This window comes from Papio anubis, chromosome 16 (genome assembly GCF_008728515.1).
Source record: "Papio anubis isolate 15944 chromosome 16, Panubis1.0, whole genome shotgun sequence".
NCBI classification, from domain to species: domain Eukaryota; kingdom Metazoa; phylum Chordata; class Mammalia; order Primates; family Cercopithecidae; genus Papio; species Papio anubis.
In genome coordinates, this window is record NC_044991.1 from 87,935,991 (window position 1) to 87,958,137 (window position 22,147).

Here is a 22,147-nt window from a genome sequence, read left to right on the forward strand (position 1 = left end):
AGTCAAGCTCAACCTAGCCCTGGGACTAGAACCCCGAGTCTATTCCGGGACAGCATCTGCCCAGCGCCCTCCTTCCCCAGACCCAGTTGGCATCCTTGGCATCCAAACTCTGCTTCCTGATCCCAGGTCTTCAGTGACTTCCTCACTCTCACTCACATACTCTCTCTCACACACGTACACACACACATGCACACCCTCTCTCTCACACACACCCTCACTCAAACATGCATACACACGCATACACACATACACACCTATACACACATTCACACACACGTGCACATATACACACATACACACAGCTATGCACATACACACACTTGTACACACATTCACATGCACATATACACACATTCACACACACATCCCTATAGATATATTCACACATTTACATGCACACACCTGTACACATCCACACACTCATCCTTATACGTATATTCACACACACCTATACACACATTCCCATACTCTTTCTCACACACACACCTATGTACACATTCACGTACTCTCACACACATAAACACACCTGTACACTCATTTGCTCTTAATGTCACACACACAGGCCCACACACCCATTCACCCACTCACACAACTTGCACACTCACACACACGTATACACACATTCACACACCTGTACACACATTCACACGCACATATACACACATCCACACACCTACACACTTATACATGCATTCACACACATACACACTCACACCTATACACATCCACACACACCCCTGTACATATATTCACCCACACCTATACACACATTCCCACACTTTCTCACACACATGCCTATGCACACATTCACACACTCACTCTCACACACACACCTACACACTCATTTGCACTTATTGTCACACACAGACCTATACACACATTCACACACACACTATCTCACACACACCTATACACACATTCACACACTCTCACACAAACACATACACTCCCCTTAACATAGGCAACACAGTGTCCACTACCTCCCCTCTTCAGCAGGGGCAAATCCAGGTTTTGTGGGAGCTAAAACTCATAATACAACTTTTGGAGGCTTCTTGAAAAAGAAAAATAGGCTTAAAAATAAATGTTAATTTAAAATTGGAAAATAAGTCACAATACATTATGGTAGTCCTTGGAGTTTAGGCTCTTTCTTCTAAGATTCCTTGGGACTTGCTATCATGAATATGTTTCCCTCCCCAGTCAGGACATTCTATGGCTCCCAGTAGCTCCAGCCCTCACAAGTCACCGGCCCTGAGGCTTCAGCTTTGTTAGCCTCGGGGTAAATCCCACTCTGTGATTCCTTCCCTGAAAGTGGACCTTGGTGGAGGTGAACCTCCCCAGATAACACTGGGCCACGCACTGCAAGGAGAACACCATTCTCTGGAGGATGCATTCCTCACACACGCGCACATACACACGCATCAGAGTGTGGTCGGGCCTCCAGATCTGATTTCCTGCTAACCTGTCTGCAGGAAATACAGGGAATACAGAAACCATGTCACATGACACCAGAGGGTTTTACTCTGCAAAATCCAGAATGCAGGAAACTCTACAGGACAAATGACCTAGATTCCTCAATAAATAAATATCAGGAGCTGAAATGGGGAGAGGGGAGGATGCAACAGATGAAAAGAGATGTGAGAAAGAGCAGCCACATGCACTATGGACGTTTTAGGATCCTGGTGCAAAACAATTAAATATAAATACGTAGACATTGACCAGTAGGACATTTTAGCATTTAATGAATATTTGATTTTGGAACTTATTAACAGTGTTAGGTATGATGTTGTTGTTAGATTGTGTTAAGAAAAAGGGGCTTAATTTTTCAGAGATGTGGACTGAAAAATTTAGGGTGAAATATAATGGTATGAAGGACTTGTTTCTAACTAACCCAGTGGAGGAGGTGGCAGGAGAAAGAGAAGGGAAAGGAAAGCTGAAGATGATACCAGATTGGCCACATGTTAGTGTTGACTTGGGGTGATGGACACAGGAGGCTTTATCATGTTATTGTGTCTATTTGAAAACTTCCATAGTAAAAATAAAACCAAAGTGAGTGCTGTAGTCTCAATTTCCCCAAAAGCAGAGGTGGAGAGGAAGGCATGCAGAGAGCGGTACTGAGTGGTAAGGGACGGGACCAGAGACATGGGCACAAGGCTGCTGCTATGATCACAGTTCCCTCCTAGGTCCCAGTGAACCTTCTTTGAGGCCTAATTAAATGGATTTCACAACAGTTTGCTGAGGAGTCTGAGGGGAGAAACACTGATTCTTCAGCTGCCTGCCTGCCTGCTCAAGGGTGGCTCCGTGAGTGCTATCTCCCAGCACTTCTAGATCACACCTGGTGAGCACCCAGGTGTGTGCAGGCATTGCACACGGCCATGAAACAAGAGGCACACTAGCAACGAAGGTTCAGAAGCTGCTCCAAACCTGAGAGCAGCTGGTCACTGCGGCAGGGTTGGAATAAGACACACTGCAGAAGAGATATGCAGATGTGCACAGGGAGTGGAGCCAGAGAGAGGCTGGGGACACGGTCTGCAAACACAGAGTGACTCAGGGAAGTGGAACAGGAATCAGGGTTCTGCTACACAGAGATGGATGCGGGGAAGTGGATCGGGATTAGAACTCTTTGGTTACAAGTAACACAATCAGACTGTGGCTAAACTACATGAAAAAGAAAATTAAAGCTGAGAGAATCAGAGGGACAGTGAAAACTCAGGAGTGGTCAGGGACCAGAGCTGCTCTGGGCGTCTAGTGGTGGGAACCTCTGGTCAGATTCCTCAGAGCATCTTCACAGGATAGGCCTGCGCTAATCATTCTCCATCCTGGATCGTTCTGTGCTAGACTCACCACTCTAGGGGCCAAAGCATGGGTTGTGGGATGCAGAAATTGGCTGGGAAAGGCAGGCCAAGGGCTCATTTGTCAGAACAAAAACTGGGTGCTGTAAATAGAGGAAACGTAGTGGTTGCGGGGCAGTGTGCAGGATGAGCCTGGTGCATTCTAACAGCATTGTTAGCACAGATGCAGGATGAGCCTGGTGCATTCTAACAGTATTGTTAGCACAGATGAATCCACACTTGATGCAGTTAAAGGAAGGGATACTTTTCAATAATGGACCTTCAGGCTCACCTGTTTCATTTTTTATTTTTTAAATTTATGAGCCATTAGAGGAAAGTTTAAAAAGCAATATAATAGAGACCCATGTCACCAAGATTAAAAGAGAAAATGACATCATTTTACCCTTCTAATGAAACAGGATGGAAAGCCCAACCCCGATTTCTGATTTCTCTCCCCTAACACTCTCTCTAAAAATAATCACTTCTGAAATCCTTGTTCATCCTTCCTTGGATTATTAGACTAACAACATATGTATGCATCCATTAACAATATCCACATTTCTTGTGTGTTTTTAATATTACTTATGTACAGTAATATTCTTTCTTTTGCAAGATACTTTTTGCATTTATAATGCATTTGATCTGTATTATTGATACATGCTGGTATTATTTTCACTGCTGCACAGCGTCCTACTGTAAATAAACCCACTATTCATTTTTCCACGGCATTTCTGAAAGTCAGCTTTTTTCTTCCTTTTTTTTTTTCTTTGCTACTTCAAAAGGTGCCTCCAGGAACATTCTTGTGGAAGACTGTGTGAGTATCTCCAAGATAGACAAGTAGAAGTGAAATTCTGGGCCACAGGGGATGAACACTTGCTAAGGGGTGTTGACAAGTTATTCTCAAATGAAACTGTACTGCATTTTAAGGCATGGGAGTTCTTAGTGGCCCCATCCTTTCCCAAGCTTGTGTGGTTGGCTGAGTAATACCTTCCAAGATGTCCCATTCCCAATCCCTGGAACTTCTGAATGCTAGCCTGTACGACAAAAGGGACTCTGAAGTTGGGATTAAATTAAGAATCTTGATGGGGAGACTATCCTGGATTATCCAAATGGGTCTGATGGAATCACAGGGGTCCTTATAAAAGAGAGGCATGAGATCAGAGAAACAGAAGGTGATGTGAGGATGGAATCCAAGAGAGAGTTGAAGATGCTATGGCTGCTGGCTTTGAAGGTGCAGGAAGGGCCATGAGCCAAGGAATGTGAGAAATGGAGCTCGAGTTGCCAGAAAAGGCAAGAACAGGGAATCTTCCTGAGAGCCTGCAGAAGGAACCAGCTGTGCAACACCTTGACTTTAGCCCAGCGAGACTGTTTTCCAACTTCTGAGCTCCAAAACTGTAAGAGAACAAATTCAGTTTGTTTTAAGTTACTAAATTTACAGCAATTTGTTACTGCAGCAATAGGAATCTAATACAGCGTGGTATTGTCCTTAATATTTTTCTGCCAGCCTGGTAGAAAGTGATATGCTAATGTTTTGGTTTGCATTTTCATCCTTACCAGACCAAGCATTTTTGTATCATATGTTCATTGCATATTTAGGTTTTCTACCCTAGACAGTTCTTGTTAAAATATTTTTACCAGATTTTTCTCCCTTTATTATTTTAAAAATTAATCTTTCTTTCTGAATATTCTGGATATCAAACTTTATCTCTGGTACATATTACAGATACTGTCGCCCAATTTGTGAAACTGATTTTCATCATTCAAATATTTTAAATTTTGTTGTTGTCAAATTTATCACTTTTTTCTTGAGAAATTCTTTACTATTCCATGAGTTAAAGATATTATTCTATATTTTCTTTTTAAACATTTGCCTTCCACTGTAGGACTTTAATCCATCTGGAATATATTTTTGTATATGGTGTTATGTAGGGATCTAAATATATCTTTTTCCATATGTCTAGCCAATTGTCTGTGTACCGGTTATTACAGTCCATCCTTTCCCATTGATTTGAGATACTGCTTCTCTCATGCACAAATCCCCTACAGCTGTTGTGATTTCTACTGAGGTTAATCCTGCTTCTTTCTCACAATTGTCTTATCCATCTTTGGCCCTTTACTCTGTTACATGACTTTTAGAATCAGCTGTCAAGCTCTGTTAACTTCTGAGATTTTGTTTGGGATTGCATTTAATCTGTGCTTTATCAGAGGAGAATTCCCACCTTCCTGGTATTACTTTGCTTGCTCTTCTTTGCAGTCTCTTTGGCTGGTTTCCTTCTTATCTCCATGTCTTGCCCTCAGTGCCTCAGCAGGTCCCAGGGGTCCTTAGTTGGAACAACCGTCTTCTCTCTCCATGCAGAATCACCAGAGCAAGGTTCACAGATTCCAGCATGATTCACATCACCTAGATTGCTTGTTAACACGGACTGTAGGAGCCCATCCCTGAAGCTTCTAACTAAGTAGGTCGGAGGTTAGGCCCAAGAATTTGTGTAACAAATCAATGCTGCTATTCCTGGGACCACCCTTTGAGAAGAGCTGTTCACGGAGCCTCTTTCAAAAATACCATCATCTATATACTGATAAATTTTTATGCTCAGCCTAAACTTCATCCACCTTCCTCTGAACCTCAAAATTCCATGTACAACTACTTTTAATAATCACCTGAGACTTTATAGATTCCAGACCTAACTCCTCATTCCTCTCCTCCTACACCACACTTCATAGACAGTTGATCAGCAAATCCTACTGGCTGTACTTTCAAATGTGTCCAGAATTTGTTCTCAGTTCTCACCACCTCCACCATGACTGCCACTTGGATTATAGCAATAACCTCAAACTTGTATTATGTTTTCCACCATGGTGTTCTTTCAATTTATTGACACACAGTAGCTGTGTGAGCCATTTAAAGCCTAAGTTAGATAATCTCACTCCCTTGCTTAAGAATTATCCAAAGATTCCCATCCTACTAGTCATAAGAGTCAAACTTCTTACAGTATCCAGCAGGGCACTGCCTGACTGCACCTGCCTAATTCTTTTGCCTCAAATTCCACCATTCCCACCACACACACCCACACTCCCCACTCCAGCCATGCTGAGATACTAATTTGTCATCTCTCAGCACACCAAGCATGCACCTTCTCTGGACATTGGTATCATTTTTTCCCCCTGACTGAAATAACTTACTGCAGTATCCTCATGGCTCATGACCTCACTTCCTACTCAAATGTCACATAATCAGCATTCATTATCCCTGAGTTTTATATAAAAAATAGAAATTCCCTCTACTCCTGCATTCCTGATGTCCCTCATTTTGCTTTATTTTTCTCCATATGATTTATTAACATCAGATATACTATACATAATATTATAAGCTCCGTTAAGTATGAAATTCATTCACAGAATACCACCTGACCTGTGAAAATTGCTGAATTTATATTTGTTGAATTAATGAAAAGATTATGTCTTTTGTTCATGAACATGGTACACCTCATTGTCTAGTTGAAACTTATTTTATGGCCTTACTAATCTTTTACTATTTTCTCTCTAAAGGACTTCTTTGTCTTTCATTAGTTTTATTTTTAACTACTTCTACAGTTTTTAATGTTGTGAATATCATTTTAAAAATACGGCATGGTCTAATTGTATTCTTTATTGTTAGGAATACAACTAATTTTTCTTCATTGTTCTTGTACTTGTCTACCTTGTGTAACTGTTTTATTAGTTCCCATAGATTTTCTGTCAATTTTTAAAGTTTTCTTTGTAGACAACCATACCATCTACAATTAATGGTATTCCATTCCTTTAGTTTTTATTCCTTTTCTTTGTTGTTCTGCATTACTAGGGCATCCAGAGTAATGATGAATAATGTGGTGATAATCAGCCTCCTTCTGATTTCAATATGGAAATTAAAACCCAAGATCCCAAATCAACCTGACTGCATATTAGAATCACGTTGGGGGACTTAATAATAATGCTGATGGCTGAGCCCCATCCACACAGATACTTAATGAGACAGGGCATTAATGTGGTTTAATATTTCCCTAGGCAATTCTTATTTGTAGCTAGAATTAAGAATCTCTTCCCTAGATTATTGAGATTGTACCCTTCCTCCCTTTCTTACACCTAGATGTCACATAGTGTAGATAGGCAAGCTGCCTTTTAGTTCTCTCTATTTTTTATTGCACTTGGGGAATTTGTCTCCTTTCTTGCATAATCAATTGTACATTTAAAAGCACATTTGTCTTATTTAATATGCCGTTTCTTGATTTTGTACGTAATGGGATATAAAGGTATCTATGCCATCAGATGTTCCAAATCAAAAATCTCTTCACAGACTTCCTTGCGTACTCTGTCTCATGACAGGCAAAGCCCTGGGCTGCTGTCTTCTTAAGTAATTATAAAAACCACTTGAGACACTTGCTACTCTCGCAGCCACGTCTCTCACACTCCCCTGGACACTACAATAACCCAGAGAAGTTTTAAAAATCCCTATGCCACGGCATTATGGCACATACCATTTTAGTTAGAATCCCTAATTGTGAGGGCTAAGTATAATCATTTTTCAAGCTTTCTAGGTGGTACCAGTGTGTGGACAAGTTTGAGAACCAGAGGTGTACAGCATTCTGGCAGCCTCACTCAAACAGAATCTCCAGGGTGGCACGGGGCATCAGCATGTTTTGCAAGCATGTCAAGTGAACACCATACATCCAAAAAGTGAGGTCGTCTCTGAGCTTCCCTGGACCACTATCTCCCTGCCAAGTTATGAGAACAAGAATCAGCATTGCAGAAATAATGCACTCTCATTACAGCTAGGTCGTTTCTTGATTGTTTGATTGAACAACTGGAAAATCATTCATTGTTTTGTGCATCGGTTCATTCATTCATGCTTTTATCCATCAAACTTTTATTGAGCTCCTGCTATGTCATAACCTGCTCCCTTGTTTTTTTTTTTTTTCAGAGATTTTTCCTTACCTAAGAATGGTTGAGTTATTAATTTGTTGGCTTTTTTAAAAATCTGAAGCCTCCATATTCATAGCAGAAAATAAAACTGTTTCAATTTCAAGCCAAATTGGGATTTTTTCAAAAAGAGAGAGTAAAAGTATGTCAGGAACCCATTCCCCTGTTTTGTATGGTGATGCCTTCTGAGTTTTAATCCAACAGGTGGTGTTGTCTATGGATCTTGCTACCTGTACACACAGGCAAGATAAAAGATAAATGGCCCTCATACATACAGAAACAGCCCTCAGGCAACAGAGAAGAGGGCACTTTGATATGCACCACTTCCTCTTGTACACAACTACTCCAAGCATCTATTTTCACTGACTACTTTCCTGGAGTCTGACATTTCCAAAGGGGAACACAAGTATTCACTTTGTCCTCACATATTCGACAAGATGTCTAGAAATTCACGCCCACTGCCCTTTACTGGCGCACCATAGAACTATGGCATTCCACAGCTGGCAGACAATCATCTCATGCACACTCTTCCACTGTGAAGGGAGAAGGAGCTGAATCTTAGAGAGGAAAGCAGATGTGCCATTTTCACAGTATGACCAGTGGCAGAGCTGAGATAGAGCCAAGATGGCCCACTCATCCCTTCCACCCCACTGTCAGTCAAATATTGTAGACAACGTCAATGCTACCAGCCAGGCAATTCATGCAATTCCTACCCACGCCTTCCAGTTCAAATAAATGTGGTGAAAAGGCAAATAAAACCTGACTAAGTCCATCCAGAAAGGACTTAATATGTGAGCTGTAAAGCTGTAAAGTGTGTACAAAAAGACACACTTATTATTATCATTTGTAGTTTTTCAGACATGGTCCAGGCCATGTTAATTTACAGAGTGCTTAAAGGCCAAAATTTTGTTTTAAGATGGAGAACTCATCACACATGTTTACCTTCCTTCATTTCCCAATTTTTAATGAAAATATATACTGTTTTCTAAATAGGAAAATATCTATATCAGAGAACGGTGCAACCCACTTATCTGAAATGTCAAGAAATTTATGAAGGAGATAGGACAAGAAAGAGAGGATGCCCTTGGTGAGTCACCACAAGAGATAGAAACCCCTAATGGAGAAATAAGGGATGGGACCACATGCAGCAGCCAGGAGCAGCAGGGGCTCAGAAAGGCCAGGCAGCCCTGAGGCCAGACACGGAGTGTGAGGAAGCACATCCAAAAAGAGGATTTCATAGCTGGCTGGGACCCTGGAATCACCTTCTCTCCACTGACCAGCCTGTAGACACAGAAGCCGCCTTCTAGGAGCCAGGGAGCATCCCACCTCCAGGATGCATTTTTCCTCAAGCTCATCACATCCTCCACAGGAGCAATCTTAAGGCGGACCCACAACAAGGGTTTCTGACAATAGAAACATGGTTCCTCAACGTGACTGGCACCCAGTGAGGTTCCACTTTGTACCCAGCTCTATCTGGGCATGAGGGAGCAGAGAACCAATAGCCACAGGCTCCACCTGAAAGGGTTCATGGCCCGGCCAAAGAGGTGGAGCAGGGCAAGGAATTGCAGAGCAGGAATTGGTATAAGGGACACCTGAGGAAGCTGCCGAGGGGACACCCAGCTGCATGTGAAGGTGTCGGGAAGGCTTTTCTCTGAAAGGGTCTCTGAAGAAAGATGTGAGGGGTAATTTAGGTGTTAACCAGAGTTAGAGGCAGCTGTCAGAGGAAGTGGAGCCATAGGCCAAGTGACTTTCCATGTAGGACAGTCAATATTGACGTTCCCAGTACACTCTGAGCACGGGGAAAAGCAAAGGAGCGATCACATAACCTGGGAGAAAACACGCAGAGAAATTGCCCCATAAATTAAGAGATCTACATGTGGCATTGTCCTCATTTTATTCTTTACTTGGCTCACTTTATCACTAGAAAATCCAATGAGGACTTTTATGAAGACACACACATAATTAATGGGGATAACTCATTAATTTACAAGCCAGCTAATCGATAAGCAGGTTAATCTACTTAGGCATCTGAAGAATCACCGTGTATCTCTCTATTTACACTGCTGTTTAGTCTCGTTCCACATCATCAGCTTTTTGGTGGCTATTAAGCTGACAGTGCTGGTCACCACAGAGAAAAGCTGATGGATTAATTTCTGTTAACATGATATTCTTCTGGTATATGAATGGCATATTAATGGCCCGCAACCAGATGATGGCATTTCCCATCAGGAGAAAAATATATTTTGTTCATTTCAAACTTTCAAATCAATCTTTCTTTTACTCTACCCATCTATTTAATTTTCCAGCTTGTTTTTTTTTTTATGTTTCAAACAGAAACTGAAAACTAAAACTTTAGTTTTATTAAAAATAGTTGTATACTTCAGAGAGCATTTAGGCTTTTGGGTTCAAAAAGAAAAAAATATAAACAAAGCAACAAAGATGGGATTTGGTGTCTAGAGCTCCCTGTATGTTGCAATGATTTCAGGTCACACCCAAACCCAAGTGCCAGTGGAAATTAGACCAATAGTGAAATGGATGTACTGGGCCTATTGGTGGCTAATCGGCCGGCACTTAGCTCCTCTCAGTAAGGCCACCTCCACGTGGCTTGTAGCTGTTGCTTTGTGAAAATGCATTGTGGCTTTTAAAGATTTTCAGTTTTTCAAGAGAAGTCAAACATCGGGTTTTGGCAACTCTATCAGACAGTTCTTAGTTGCAGGTAACAGCATTCAGTGGAGCTGATTTAAGCAGAAATGAATTGAGTATTGGACCTTGGGTAGCATATAGCATTTCCAGGAAGACCAGGGAATCAAGCCTGGATACCGTGCAGCCAAGGCAATGCCATCGCAGGAACCCCTCAGCCATTCTAGGGGGTGTGCCAACACCTGCTGCCTAGCATGTCACAGCCCTCAGGACACTAGGGACCAGATACAGAATGCTGACCACAGCCACAGCTGAGCATCCAAAGGCCTTTCTGCTCTTGCTGGCCTCCCCATGCAGGCTCTCTCCTCACTTTCTCCAGCCCTCCAGGACGTGGAGATTGTCTGCTTGCTGGCATCAAGGTCAACTTCAGCTAGCACTGAGGTCATCTGCAGCACCAGCTACAAAAGAGTCTGGCAAATGTAGATTTTTACCTTCCATGCTCTGTTATGCTGAAGAGCTGGTTTGAAAGAGGTTAAAGTTGGCTTAAGTAAGCCAACATCCAGCATTTATCTCAACAACTAACAAGCAAAATTAAGGCTGTGCAATTGAAATAGTATTGCTCCTTGGGCTACAGTGACTCATTGGGTCAGCAGTGTCCTGCCTGTTCAGTAAATAATTTGCAAGCAGAGATCTTATTTCCTATATTCCGGTGTTGTACAGCACCGCCCGCACCAAAGCAAACCAAAGCAAAGGAGCCCTTGATGAAGAGGTGCCTCCCTGTACCTGGTCTCCCACAGGTCCTACGTACACATCCACCCCAGATACACAGAGCTGCTTCCTGCTGTCACACCAGACTGAGCTGTGCCCAGACATTTCCCCCAGCACTAACCAACACTTTCAAAAATACATTTTTCTCTAAAAAGAACAAGTTTAAACAGAGTTGACTCATTTTAAGAACTGTTTAGAAAATAACCTTGTGTTTATTAATTGTATATTTGCAGAAATTGGAGTCAGGAGGTTACCAACATCACCTCGTGTCCAGCCAGGAGGTGGGGCGTGGTGGCATCCGGAACCTTCCTCCAACTCCTGCCTGGCATGGCTTTGATTCATCTTTGTATTCCCAGGAAACTTCTCAGTGTCTCAGGAGTACTAGGTACTCAGTAAATGTTTGGTAGTTACATGAATGAAAACGTAATGACTAAGTAAGTTAATGGATGAAGCTAATTGGCTCTCCCTTTTGATTTTCCGGATCTTTCTAAGGTGAAAGTGTTGGTCACTCTTTCTTCATCTCATATTTAATCAATTAAGAATGCTGCAAATTGAACACCAGTCCACAAAACTCAGGAGTACATGAAAAGCATTGTGCCTTATTTTTAACTAACTCAGTTTCTATGTCAGGCTCCCTTTTATGCTGGAAGTTGGAGCTAAATCTCAGTGGGTTCCTCATTCTGCCAGACCTGTGTCCAGTCTGGGGGCTTCATGTAGAGCCACCCCATCACAGGAGAGGGAAGGGTCTCGCTCTTGGTTGCCATCGCTCCACCCTCTTGTCTTCTGAGCTTTGATGTTCACCTTCGTTTTCACCACTCGGGAGCTTCCTGCCATGATACATTGAGACCTCAATGTTAATGCCAATTGGGGTTTGGGGTTCTGATAAACTCAGAAGTCCAGGAAAATCACCTGCTGCCTCCCACAACACACTGAGGCATTCTGGAATCCTACCCCTTACCCAGAACCTGCTGGCCTCAACTGTTTTCAAGTCCATGTCTGGGCCATGCAGGTAAATGGGAAGATGCTCTGTGGCCATGAAAACACCCGAAGTCCCACCTAAAGTCGACGCAGGGTCTTCTGCATTTCATTGCTAAAATTGTTCTATGATTTCTATAGTTTTCAGCCCACGGTCAGGGGCCAAGACCTTGCACCCTTGGTAAACCTCAATCTCTTCCCCTTCCTGACTTCTGCTCCTTTCTCCCTTAATCCCAAATCAAGGCCCCTTGATTGTCTGGAGGTAGGAAAGCCTGGTTCTGGCTCATCATGTATTTGACATCATAGCCTTTGTCTTCTCATGGATTCACTCAACAGCTGGGCATGGATGGGGCCACCCAATATGTGCCAGGAGTTGGGGACATACAGGGTTAAAATAATGAAATAGATAAGGGGCCCACACTCACAGACCCTGCAGTACAGTGGAGCTGCAGACACAGCCTGCGAGTAAGGACCCAGGGAGCTCACCAGACAGATCACTAAATCAGGAGATAGGACAGGGAAGGGCAGGGGCTGCATTATTTTGGGTGGCAAGAGAAGGATTATCTTCTGAAAGGATCCACAAAGTAAAGAGGGCCAGAGTGACTGTGCACAGTGAAGACCATGGTAGAGGTAGAAGATAGAGACATTGAGCTCTAGGGAGCCCATCGGATGGGACCTATGGGGCTTGGTGGACTTAATATTAAATGGGAAAGAAGCCATTGCAGAGCTTGAGCCGGAGGTGTGGCATGGTTTGAGTGACTTCAAACGAACTTTATTGAAATCTCTTTGCATAAAATGCAATGCATAGATCTTAAGAGTATAGTTCAATGAGATTTGACAAATGTACGCACCAGTGTAGCAACTACTCTGATTAAGATAAAGAAACGTCCCTCACTATGCAATATTTCCTCATGCCCTTTTGTAGTCAATATTTGATCCACTCAGCCTAGGCCACCATTGATCCGCTCTTATCACCATAGATATTTGGGTATGAGTCTTTGTATGGTCAGCTATTTGTATGTTGCTTGGATAAATATTTAGGAAACATTCTTTCCTTGCTGAGGCCAAGGAAAGAATATTTAACTTGATTGCCGACTGTTTTTCCCAAGTGGTTGTACCACGTTCTTCCTCCACCAGCATGTGTGAGTTTCCAGGGCTTCTCATCCTTGCCAGATACTGGGTGGTTGCTTGACGTGTCCCAGCAACTGTTGGGAATCACAGTAGCTGGACCCAAGATGACTCTGGAGGACTTTACATTTGCCCCCATCTGTGGGTCCTCCTATGCCAGTGCTTCCCAAAGCATGGGCCATGCACATTATTCGTTCCAAAATGATGTCATGTGGTGCACAGGAATGCCGTGGAATACAACGGAATCACTCTGGAAGGAACTTTCCCCTTCTCGGGTGTTGTTTGAATGTTCCTGATGTGATCAAGGAGATTGACTGCGCCTTAACATCTCTGTGCCACTTGCTAAACTCCTTGTTAAAATTACGCTTTTTATTTTGAAGGAGTTCTAGATTCACATGCGTTGTAAGAAATAACACAGAGAGATTCTATGTACTCTTCACCCGTTTTCTCCCAGTGGTAACATCTTGCAAAACTATGGTGCAAAATCAAAACTGAATCTCTTTTTACAGCAAAGAGAGGGTTCCCACCTCAAGCTCAGATCCTTCCCTGTGTAGCTAGAACTTAATAACAGTGTTTTATCTTATTATATTCAGTTTCAAGGGTTACATTCTATTTATAACGAATGACATTGGTTTTCCCTTTACAATAATGATAAAGTTTTATTACTGAGTAAATTGATTTATGTTTAAAAATTGAGTTATTTTAAAGAATATATAAATGATTGTGCTAGCTGTATGAAAATATGGTAAATCATGAAAGTGAATAATATATAATTGAATTTCAGGAAACACTGAAAACACTGAAGCTCTACTATCAAATGGAATGCTTTCCAGACCCTACTTTTTCTACATTGAACAACTACTATGAATCTGATACATCGTGAATAAACCCATCAATTCACTGCATTTATGCCAGCAATCGATATTTATTGAGGGCCTTATGAATGTAAACATCTTTCTGGGCCTTGAGGGTGACACAGAGATGAGCCAAATCAGATAGATATCCTAGATTCAAATAATACATAGCCTTACAGGGAGACATTCATTCACCCTATGAATATTTATGAGCACCTGGCAGGTGCCAGGTGTGTTCTAAAAATGAAGAGGAAGCAGCAGAGGCCAGAGGAGTGCAGCCATTTGGGGGTTCACATGTCACTGGTAAGACAGACAAAGAGCAGGATTCATGGCACTTTCTATGAAGATGACAAAACTTCATGGATAAGTAAGTGCTTGGGGAGGAGACATGGGGAGGCCTTATTGTACAGGCAGGTCAGGGATGGTCTAGCTGAGAAGGAGGCACTGGAGCTGAGGTTGACATAAGAGAAGGAGCCAAACATGCAAAGAAGCAGTGGCAGAGTGCTCCAGGCACAGCAACAGTAAATGCCAAGGCTGTTAACTGGGCATGAAATGGGTATAATTATTACACAGTAGCTGTAATTCAGGAGGGAGGAAGGGCCAAGTGTCTGGAGGATGGAGAGGTTGGAATATGGAAGAGAATAGGTAAAGCTGGAAACAGTCTGAGCCATTGGAGGCTGTACGTCATCGGTGGAGCTGAAAGAGACAGGACAAAGGCTCATAGGAAAGGCAGGACCCATCCTGAGCTTGAACAACAGAGATGACCTTGAGAAACCTATTTGCAAAATGCTTCAAGCATCAATACCATTTCCTACTATAACTTTCCATAGCAGGTTGAATTGAATCCCCCAAAATATTACATTCAAATCCTAACCCCCAGTATCTATGAATGTGCCCTTATTTGGAAACAATCTCTTCATAGATGTCATCAAGTTTAGATAACATAATATAGGATTAGAGTGGGCCCTAAATCCAATGATGTCCTTTAAAAAGCTGGACACAGAAAAACAGAGAGGAGAATGCCAGTTGAAAGCAGAGGCAGAGCTTGGAGGGATGTGCCTACAATAAGCCAAGAAACACCAAGGATTTCTGGAGCCAGGAAAGAGGAACGGAACAGATTCTCCCTCAAAGCTCTCGGAAGGAACCAACCCTGCCAACACTTGATTTCCGACTTCTGGCCTCCAGAACTGAAATAACACATTTCTGTGGTTTTAGTCCCCCAAGCTGCGGCAATTGGCTTCAGCAGCCCCAGGACACTAACATAGCCCTGATTCCCTTTGCAGAGCTGGGCCTGAGAGCTGCCGCCTGAGGGTTTGGCTTCCAATTCTCTCTGTGAGATATTTGCTGTTAGCGCCTTAGGCGCCAATTATTGTCTTTGATTAATTTCAGGGCCTCAAATTGTGAACCCCTCAGTTTTTCTAACAATACCCCTCCCAAAGCCAGTCAAGGCCAGCAGTGTTGAAGGGTTCATTGGGAGGAGACCTGCACTGGCTGTTTGGATGATCAGCTCCACCAGTGCCTACCGTGGTTTGTGCTTTCTTAGCACATGTTTAAAGAAATAAGCTATTGAACTTGTTGAAATAATAAAACAACTAGGAATCACCTGATCCAAATAAACAAACGCCAATTAACTGCCACTGTGGTGGGGAGATTCTAGGATGGTCCAAATGCTGCAGCAGCCTCCTGAAATTCACACCCTGGAGTGATCTCTTCTCAAGTCTGGGATGGACCTGGTGACTGACTCCTAATGAGCAGAATATGGCAGAAGAGATAAGATGCTCCTTCTGAGATTGGGTCATAAAAAGGCTGTGGCTTTTGCCTTGGACACTGTCTCCTGGCCACATCCTAAGGCAGCCTCACAGACAGGCCCACTTGGTCAGGAATGGTGGCCTCCCTACGGCCACATGAGTGAGCTTGCAAACAGACCCCAGTCAGTCTTGAGGTAACTGCAGGCCCAGCAACACCTGGGTGCAGCCTGGTGAGAAACCCCAAACCAGAACCACCTAGCTCAGCCACACCCAGATTCCCAGCCCATGGAAACTACAACATAATAAATGTTTGTTGTTTTCAGCCACTAGGTTGTTGGATTAATCAACTATTCAGCAATAGATACCCAACATCCTCACTGTGGGGCTACAGAGTGCTTTGAATACCAAAATGTTTACTAAAGAGGAAAATTATCTTGGATGAGCATAGATCAGATAAGATCAGATAGGGTGCTATACTTTATTCATTCGTTCAGTTAGCCAGTCAGCCACTCATTCCTTTATTCATGCTGCTATGTGCCAAGTACTGTGCGGGGCACTGGAGATAATGAAAATAAAAACAGCCCCTGTCCATAATGAAGTCATAGTCTAATGAAGATGACATGGCATATTTAAATAATTGCTTTTGTGAGATAAATGCTAACGTCACTTATTCAACCAACAGACGTTTTCTGAGTGCTTGCTGTTGTGCCAACCTTGTGCTGAATGCTGGGCTTAATACCACGGGCAAGACTGGCCTGGGTCCTTTTCTCGTGGAGGTTGCAGTCTGCTTAGGAGGCACTTCACCCTCCAGGTACACACAGGGAAAGAATAACTGCTCTGTCTGGTCTTAAGGGAGAGCTTCCAAAAAGAAGTTCTTGAAGGAAGCCTTGAAAAAAGAATAGGAAGTATTCTCGTGCCAGTAGTTCTGGCACAAGAATGGGAAGGAAATTCCAAGGAACAGAATGTGTGTTATGTGGAAGCATGTGACAATGTGGTGTGTCTGCATCTGCAGTCCAGCAAGGAGTTCAACCTCACCGAATACTTTGCCTCTGATACCACAGAGAAGGGTGTTTCTGGATGCTTACTGCAGCAAGACTTGCAGCCCTGAACACTAAGCTACCACTTGAATGTTCATGGGTGCCTGTCTCCTCAGGATCCACACCATGGGCACCACTGCCCCCAAGGAGGGAAGGTGGAGCCCTCCCAGGGTTTCTCAGCCTCAGCACTGCTGGCTCACTCTATTGAGGGCCTGCCCTGTGCACTGTAGGGTGTTTAGCAACATCCCTGGCCTCTGCCCAATAGATACCAGTAGCTCCACCTCCCACATTGTGACAACCAAAACTTTCCCTGGATATCACCAAATATCCCCTGGGTAGAGGCAAAATTGCTCCTGGGTGATAAGCACTGATCTTTAGAACCAACATATTATTAAAGTACCAGAGAAAGACATGATTTAATTCCTAATTCTATGTATGAAAAAGAAAAGTGTAAGTATGTGCATGCCCATAGCTATAGGAATTGATGGCTAAAGTCTATGGAGCACACTCTTATGCTCCCCAAGGTTAAAGAACTTCCTTGAGGAGACAGTGGTGTGATGGAGACACTCAAAGGAGGGTTTGGCCTCTTTCACTCAGTGTACTCTGCAATAATTAACTTGATTATAATGAGAATGTTTCCATGTTATCAATTGTTTAAAGAAGTTCAAATATGCCCTACTCTTATGGCCAAAGGTATTTGTAAACATGTCAAAAATGGCTATGGAAGGTCTTGGCAGCAAAGACAGGAAAAGTTAGAAAGTGTATGTGAGTTCCCTGAGACAGAAGGGAGAAAAACAATGCCAAACTGAAGATAAGTGTATCAGTTATTGCCTACATGCCAGGAATACCATATGAGAGTTTAAGAAGTTAAAATAGTAGTAAATGCATAAATCAGAAAAGCAGGATAAGAAATTACCTTGGGAAAGATATGCTGTTATTTTCCAAATGTGTTTGTTTTAAGAGATTGTTCATTGCAAAGCAGAAACACAGTGGAAAAAAAAGAAGAGAAATAAGCATAATTTTAAGTCATCCATGATAAATTACAAGGGAAAAGATCAAGGTTCAGACCCAGGACAGGTTTCAAGGCCAGAATCTGTCTCTAACTCACTTGCCTCTGGTGCGGCCATCCTGTCTGTCTGGACTGTCTCTCTAAATGAAGAGCTTGTCACTCAGTGTCTCTAAGGAACCTTCCTAGAGCCCTGAAACTGAATGAATCTGAGTCCATGGCAACCAATCCTCCATATAAACCTAGAGTCTCAGTGCAATTTAGAAAAGGCCTGTTCCTGTCCTTGGGGGAGTTTGTACAGGCCAACATTAGACAATTGGAGTTAGAGCAAAGGGCTCAAAATACAAACAGGAGCAACAGAACATTTACATGCAGTCCCAGAAAAGCTAAGTATCAAAGTTGCCCAGGAGGCCAAAGCCTTTCCCACCCACCCAGTTCTCTCCTGTGGACAGCACCGTTAGGAGCTGAGACCCAGAGTCTGCAGCTGAAGCCAATTTTGTTTTGTTTTGTTTTGTTTTTTTGAGACGGAGTCTTGCTCTGTCGCTCAGGCTGGAGTGCAGTGGCCAGATCTCAGCTCACTGCAAGCTCTGCCTCCCAGGTTCACGCCATTCTCCTGCCTCAGCCTCCCGAGTAGCTGGGACTACAGGCGCCCGCCACCTCGCTTGGCTAGTTTTTTGTATTTTTTAGTAGAGATGGTGTTTCACCGTGTTAGCCAGGATGGTCTCGATCTCCTGACCTCGTGATTCGCCCATCTCGGCCTCCCAAAGTGCTGGGATTATGAAACCAATTTTGAAACCCCAAACCAAGCCTTGTCTTCTTGCTCTTGTATTCGTACTTTCTTCTCCTTGGAACTTACTTCCCTTGTTGAACTTCTAGAGAAGTTGATGGTATAGCAGCTTGAGTTTGGTGTCAGAATGTGCACACATGTGTGGCAGAAGTGTGCAGGTGCCTGTGAGCAATTGGCTTCAGTTCCACAGTTGGGAACGCCAGTGGGTGGCACAGGTGTGGAGCTGCTTTCCACTCCTGCCTGGCCATCCTGGGTGTGCCTGGACTGTGTGAGCTCTGATGACCTGACTCTTACCCTAGAGTAAGACAGGTCTGCTCCCAGCTGGACCCATGGGAGACAGCTACCCTGTGAGAGAGCTACAGCTCTGGACACAGGCTCAGTCCCAGCGGCTGCTCTTTACCCACACACAGACACGACACACAAACACACAGAACACACACATGGAAACAACATACAAACATGGAGAACACACAGAGGCACAGCATACAAACATACAGATACACAGACATAACATACAAACACACACAACATGCACTGAAAAAACAGAAACACAATACAAACATAGACACACACAGAACATACACAGAAACAGCATACAAATACATAGAACACACATAGACACAGCATACAAACATACAGATACACAGCCACAACATACAAACACACAGAGCATGCACAGAAACAACACACAGAAACACAATACAAACACAGACACACAGAACACACACAGAAACAGCATACAAACATGTAGAAGATGCACAGACACAACATACAAACACACAGAACATGCATAGAAACACACAGAGACACAAATACAAACACACAGAACACACATACAGAAACAACATACAAACACATAGAACACACATAGGCACAGCATACAAACATACAGATACACAACATACAAACACACAGAGCATACACAGAAACTACACAGAAACACAGCACACAATACACATAGCATGAACAGATGATGCAGTGCACAAACACACACACACGGATACAACATAGAAACACACCTGTGTCCTGTGCTTGCTGCCTCACTGCCTGGAATGCGTTTCCCAGGTCTTTGGGTGCTGGTCTCCTCTTATCAGTTAGATTTCAGCTTCAATGCTTCCCCTCAAAACCCAGCGTTTCCCTAACTGCAGGCCCCCTAACACCCCCGCCATACTCCAGCGCACTCTCTGTTCCAGTCTCTTACCCACTGCGCCCCTCTTGGACACAGCAGTGGCCATCACAGCTGCTCCTTCCTTCACAGCTGTTTCCTGGCGCCCAGAACACAAGCCCTTTCTATCAGACTTGAGGTTCTCGCTCACACCCACATATGTAGTAGGTGGTCCGTAAGTATTTGTTGAATGGATGAATAAATAAAATGGGAAAAAATTTTAGTTTATCAATTGTACTCACTATTGTACTGGAAAATACAAGGGACCTACCAAACAATTTGGAGGATTCTTTAGAAGATGTCAGAAAACCATTCCGCTATAAAAGCAAAAGGCCAACTGCACTGAAGACCAAATCTTAACTTTAAAGCTGTCGTTCTTCCTGGCGCCTGTTTCTTCAACCAGAACGCTCTACTTGACACTCATCTGTTTAACTGAAAAGTATGCAGGCCCCTGCATTATTAGCATTTGCTGCTAGTATAATCTCCTTCTATACCGACATGAAATTTGTATCAAATACTGACAACAGGTGGGGTGAGAAAAGTTTCTTACTGAACGCCTTGACCGCAAGTCTGTAGAGTTGTAGAATCTTGAAAGCAATAAATCAAAACAGCAAACAGGGCCTGCACACTCTAACAACGGCAGTAACAACAATGATACAACAGCCCAGTGTACTGAGTACTCACTGTGGACAGGCACGGTGCGAAGCCATTTGTGTTATTAATTCACTTAGTCTCGTTCCTAAGTCTGGGAATAGCTGCACTCCGCAGATGAGGAAGTCCAAGCACCGAACGGAACTGTTAAGTGGCGTCCCAGATGCCGCAGGTAGGAGGACGTATACCTGCCATACAACCCGGATTTCAGACAGCCGCGGGCCCCAGAGCCTCTCCAGATGTCATGCCGTGAAATGCTTCAGAGACTTCTGAACTGGTACAAAGGAAGGTACATTGAATATTCCGAGAGGGCAATCAGTGCTTAAAAAGCTGGGCAGCTATTTTTATTGCCAAAACAGCTGGATGAAAAGGGGAAAAAAGAGACCTGGGGACTGCCATCTGGACATACTACTGAGGTTTTTCATGACCCCCTATTCTGTGCAGATGTGCCTGGCTAATGGATGCCGTGGAGACACACCTCTCAAAAGGAAAGACAGGAGAGCCTCCACCTCCTCACCTGGATCCACAAAACAGCCCCAGTGTGACGAGGACACCAATGCTGGCCACCCTAGGAGCGTTGTCAGGAGCACCTATGGGGTTACCTTGAGATATCACTTACATTTAAGGTGGCTCTTAGCTTTCTAAGTTGAAAATGAATTAAAGTTTCTCGGCTTTCTAGACATTTTAGTATAAGAAGAGTTTTGGAAAATCATGTGTAGGCGTTGAAATTTGATTTGAAAGAAATTAAAAGTGTATGTATAGGAGTTTAACGAGATATCAATTATTCTAACCAAGAAAGTGTGAGTCCTGACATGTCTCAGCATTGCCAATTGTTATGTGATATTTTTACAGACGTGGAATCTAAAGGCTGGAAAGAGTTTGAACATCGAACTATTCATCTACAAAGATCAAACTGATTTCTTCTGACTTTTCACTAAGGTGCCACTGAAATAAGATTTATCAGGCTGTCAGTTTTGTTATTTCTGAAAGGCATTGCAAAACATCCTTCGAGGATCTGAATTAATTTTGTAATAATGAGATCATATCAGACTATAGATCTGATATTTTAGATACCACTGGCCAGTGCTTTTGGTTATGTCATCATTTTTGGCTAGATAGTAACATGTATTAGCAAGGCCATAATGTGAATGCATTTCACAAAAACACACGTTCTTAGCCCTGCTCCTCTAACTTGGAATAATTTTCATCTCAGTGGGATATTGGCCAGGACTTTGATTCCAAAACAAGTAAAATTGAAGCCTATTTCTCTTTTCCCCTCTGTTCTTTATTGTTTTTTCTTTTCTGGAAAAGCTGTTTACATCTCTTTTTTTTTTTTTTTTCTTTTTTGAAACACTTTTCCCAAGAGATATCAATTACTACTAAGAAATTTTAACTCAGTTTCAGAGCTGAAGAAACTGTCAACACAAAAAAGATTTTAATGATCACCTGGTTGCATTTAACAATCACAAAAAAAAAATGTCTCTTGTTTGGGACACTCGCAATAATTGAAAATATAAAGTTTTTAAATTATGCATGTGCTTCCGACACTGGTGTGTAAGGATAAAAAGCATCCACTGAAGCACATTTTTTTTACTACACCAAACCTG

At 42.9% G+C, this 22,147-nt stretch overlaps 2 long non-coding RNA genes across 4 annotated transcripts in view; one reads left to right on the top strand and one right to left on the bottom strand.

Moving 5' to 3' along the window:
* The window catches only part of LOC116270834, a 32,588-nt gene extending 14,126 nt beyond the window's left edge, over positions 1 to 18,462 (top strand). Inside the window, exon 3 of the long non-coding RNA XR_004179136.1 lies at positions 14,077 to 18,462. This is a non-coding gene — a long non-coding RNA (uncharacterized LOC116270834). The remainder of the gene's footprint in view (positions 1 to 14,076) is intronic.
* The window catches only part of LOC110740478, a 29,557-nt gene continuing 8,258 nt past the window's right edge, over positions 849 to 22,147 (bottom strand). The window contains exons 3-4 of one of the 3 annotated variants that reach the window (XR_002515042.2): positions 20,574 to 20,809; positions 849 to 12,016 (exon numbers count right to left, since the gene is read on the bottom strand). This is a non-coding gene — a long non-coding RNA (uncharacterized LOC110740478). Of the gene's footprint in view, positions 12,017 to 20,573; positions 20,815 to 22,147 lie in introns of all 3 variants that reach the window. The other 2 variants (XR_002515043.2, XR_002515041.2) reach the window with 2 other exon arrangements.